The sequence below is a fragment of the Myotis davidii genome, unplaced genomic scaffold, assembly GCF_000327345.1.
Source record: "Myotis davidii unplaced genomic scaffold, ASM32734v1 scaffold580, whole genome shotgun sequence".
Lineage (NCBI taxonomy): Eukaryota > Metazoa > Chordata > Mammalia > Chiroptera > Vespertilionidae > Myotis > Myotis davidii.
The window spans coordinates 1,709,546-1,714,129 of NW_006293313.1; the positions used below are offsets into that span (position 1 = coordinate 1,709,546).

The 4,584-nt window shown below is 43.8% G+C and overlaps 1 pseudogene; it reads right to left on the reverse strand.

Annotated features, from left to right (window-relative positions):
- Window positions 1-136, reverse strand: part of LOC102759880 — a 965-nt pseudogene extending 829 nt beyond the window's left edge.
- Window positions 137-4,584: the final 4,448 nt, after the last annotated feature.

Sequence of the window (4,584 nt, forward strand, 5' to 3'; positions counted from 1 at the left end):
AGGCTCTGCCTTCTTTTGTTTGATCAGCTGATGGAGCTCTGTGAGAAGTTCTGTGATGCGGGAATCAGCCGACATGAGGGCCATGGTACATATGGCGCTGATCCAGGGGCGCGACAAGCACTTGCACGCTGGACATTGCGAGGGCGGGTGTAGGCACGGCCCTCTAATGCAGCGGTTCTCAACCTGTGGGTCACGACCCCTTTGGGGGTCGAACAACCCTTCACAGGGGTCACCTAAAACCATCGGAAAACGCATATATAATTACATATTGTTTTTGTAATTAATCACTATGCTTTAATTATGTTCAATTTGTAACAATGAAAATATATCCTGCATATCAGATATTTACATTACAATTCATAACAGTAGCAAAATTACAGTTATGAAGTAGCAATGAAAATAATGTTATGGTTGGGGGTCACCACAACATGAGGAACTGTATTAAAGGGTCGCGGCATGAGGAAGGTTGAGAACCACTGCGCTTTTCAAAGTCTGTAGATAACTTGCCTGTGTTTAGAGACTCAGGGCACCTGGAGAACATGCTTTTATCCTTTTAAGAGCTGAGTCGCAGTGCAGAGCTGGAACTCATTCTTCTGGCATAACTGAAATTGCACAGCACCTCTCCACTTCCTCTCCCCCAGGACCTGGCAACCACCGTCTTACTCTCTGTTTCTATGAGTTTGACTATTTTAGATACTTCACGGAAGTGGATTCATGCAGTGTTTGTTCATTTGTGTCTGGCGTATTTCACTAAGCATAATGTCCTCCAGGTTCACCCATGTTGTCCCATATGGCAGGATTTCCTTCTTTTTTAAGGATGGCTAATATTCAATTGAACATATATATTAAAAGTGTAATATGCAAATCGACTGAATGACTAAACAGTCGAACAGCAGAGCGACAGTCCGGAGGCCCACGCTATGACATGCACTGGTGCCAGGCGGATCAAGGCGGTGCGATTGGTCGAGGGCCCGCCATCACCCCACCATTGTCCTATAGAGGGAGGCCCAGGCCGACCTCTGCGGGGCTATCAATCAGGGGGCTCTGTGATGGAGCGCCCCAAAGAGGGAGGCCCAGGCTACCTGGCCAGCAGCAGGTGGGTGGGGCCTACCTCTTTGGGGCAATAGATCACGGAGCGAAGGGAGGAGGAGGTCCCTCAGCCTGGCCTGCGCCCTCTCACAGTCTGAGAGCCCTCCAAGGATTTCCGACTGATGGCTTAGTGGAGCGGGGAGCGGGCCTAAGCCTTCAGTAGGTACCATGGAGGCCGGGGAGGCTCCTGCCACCACTACTGCACTCGCCAGCCATGCGCCTGACTCAGGGCTTCTGGCTGAGTGGCCCTCCCACTGTGGGAGTGCACTGACCACAGGGGGCAGCTCCTGTGTTGAGTGTCTGCCCCCTGGTGGTCAGTGTGCCTCATAGCGACTGCTCATTCAGCCGTTCAGTTGATTTGCATATTAGCCTTTTATTATATAGGAGATATATACACACACACACACACACACACACACACATATATCTTCATTCATTGATGTACTAAGTGGTAGGCTATGACAAATCCTATAGCTTTTATAATATACAGCCGAATGGCTCTCCAGAGTGATGAAACTAACTCATTATTTTATGTCATATGAATGTATATTTAAAATTAATTCAGTAAATATGCAGTAGTGTCTCATCCTTGTTTTAAATTACATTTCTTTCATGATTACACAGACGGAACATTTCTCCCATGTTTTACTATGTTTACTAATCTACAAACTACTTACATCATTTTAATTCTTGGTAAGATTAGCGATTTTTATGGAAAGTTAGAAATATCCTCAGGAAATAGAAACGATATCCCTAACAGACCAAGGCAGCCTTCCCCTCTCCCTCCACGATTCCCATCCTCTCACCTCCCACTGGAATGTAAGCTCCATGAAAGCAAGGCTCATGTCAGTCATCATATTCATTGACTTTTCCCCTTTTTATTGAATTTGTTGGGGCTAATAAAATTATACAGGTTTCAAGGGCACAATTCTACAACACATCATACGTACACTGTATTGTGTGTTCACCACCCCAATAGTCATGACCATTTACTGTGTGTGTGGGAGGGATGGAGGAAAGCCTTGTACATCTCAGAAATGTTCTAATTATAAACAGTATTATCCTTTTCTCCTTTCTGAATCATGAAGTGTTTTTAATTGAAATTTTTTACATTTTTAAATTACAATGGGCATTAAATAGGATGATAGTATTTGTTTTCATATTTCCTCTATCACAAGTCACATGAACTCACTGGTCCCACTTTATGAGGGGTCTGTGAGGAGGGTCTCAAAGGTTCCATCTCATCTTAGCATGAGGCTGTGATCTGGAAGATACACTCCATGCAGAACTTCAGTTCAAACTCAGCTAGAGATAAAAAAAAAAAAATACCTGTCCAAATATGTTTCTTTTTACTTCACAGTATAAATGTGAGTGCCCCTTGTGGGTCCTTCCCTTGTACAAATGCATGCATGCCTACACACTGGCTCACACGCGATATCCTGCCTTAGAGTCTTTGCTCAGGGTGTTTTCCTTCCTAAAATGCCATCTCCTTCCCTGGCCACTCATCTGCATCCTTCCCACCCATCAAATCTCTGTCTAAGTCATATTTGAAGCTGTAGAGGTACAAAGCTGCTGCCTGTCTATTATCCTCCTGTATGAAACCCTTGGCATTGCATTTGCCCCCTGGTCGCTGTGGCCCTGCCACTTCTGGTGAAACGCTCCAACTTTGGACAAGTCCCGGCTGTCCCCGGGGCAATCCCCCCTGCCTGGAACTGATGTGGTTTGAACTCCCACACAGAGTTGCTTTTCTGCCCCACTCTGGATTTTACTGTAACTCGCTTAGCAGCCGAGGTGCTGAAGGTGCATAACTCAGCTGTGGGTTTGCTTTTAATCATGTTCAAAGTGTTCCAAAACTGTTTAGCATTTCCTGCCCCTGAAAATAGGCGCCTTGAACTAACTCACACTCTCTCTCTCTCTCTCTCTCTCTCTCTCTCTCTCTCTCTCTCTCTCTCTCTCTCGTCATTGCCTGTTCTTCCTGGCTTCACTCACAAAGGTCCTTGTTTCTCATGAGCACCTATGATGTTCCAGATGCCATGTCTTTGTTTTCCTTACCCGATGCTGTCACTTCCTCAAATCCCTAAGTCTCCTGTCTTTCTTCCTTTCATCATCACTGTCCCATTTTCCCTCTAGCATTCAGATCTGGCATCATCCCTTCTAATATTTAAGTATCAAGGCGACCCACTTTCTGTAGCCTTGTAAAGGGCCATAGGACACATGAACACTGGAGGCAGCTGATGAAGAAGTTCATGGGGAATTCCTGAGAAGAGTGAGGGATTTGTGCCAGGCAGGTGAGGCCATGTGAGCAGGGCGTGGCTGTGGGAATGTCATGAGAAATTAAGGACTCATAGAAAGGAGAGCATATGTTGGGAAGATGTGGAAGATCAGACTGGCTATAATATTGGAAGGACAGTTCTACTATATCTAGACAAATTCTAGAGGGTCTTGAATGTCCAGCTACTGAGCTTTAGATCTTATTACCTAGGTGCTTGGAAGTTCAATGTCATTGACGTATTCAGAGCATTCATTTGGGGGTGGTATGATTCATAAATGGCAGAGAGGAAATACATGAGAGGGAGACCCCAGCCCCCCACCCTCTGCTTGAGCAGATGATCCCCAAGGACTTTTCTCAGACACTCACTTCTGACAGTTCCAGCTGCCTCCCTCTTCCCCTTTACCTATATTTCTAGAATTTAAACTGTATTATTGTTTATGTACTAATTTTTCTCTAACCTGTTTTTCTTATGTAATTCCTTAGTCTTCAATTTTGGTTAATTTGTAAGCCCATTTCTTTTTTACCTTTAAATCTAAATCTTTTATAGCTTTTTCTTCTATATTTTAAGCTTTTTATGTCATTCAGTTTTGCTTTTTAAAATTTATAAGATATATTACTTATTTATATTTTAATCCTCACCCAAGAATATGTTTCCATTGATTTTCAGAGAGAGAGAGAGACATCAATTGGTTGTCTCCAGGACATGCCCCGAACTTGGATTGAACCTGCAACCTAGGTATGTGTCCTGATAAGGAATCAAACCCACCACCTTTTTGGTGTATGGGATGACACTTCAACCAGCTGATCCACCCAGCCAGGACCATATTTTTATTTTTAAAATCAACTTAGTAATAAGGTCTTTTGTAAGAGGGTTTTTTTTTTTTTGGAGGGGGGTACTGTCTTTTAAGTTTAATTCTTATAGCTATTTTTGTTGTGACATTTATTTTGTTTGCAGGCTTAGGCTTTTCAGACTTTTCATATTTTATTTTTATTCTTTTATTTTTTTAAAATATATTTTATTGATTCTTTACAGAGAGGAAGGGAGAAGGATAGAGAGCCAGAAACATCGATGAGAGAAACATTGATCAGCTGCCTCCTGCACACTCCCCACTGGGGATGTGCCTGCAACCAAGGTACATGCCCTTGACCGGAATCGAACCTGGGACCCTTGAGTCTGCAGGCCGACGCTCTATCCACTGAGCCAAACTGGTTAGGGCCTTTTT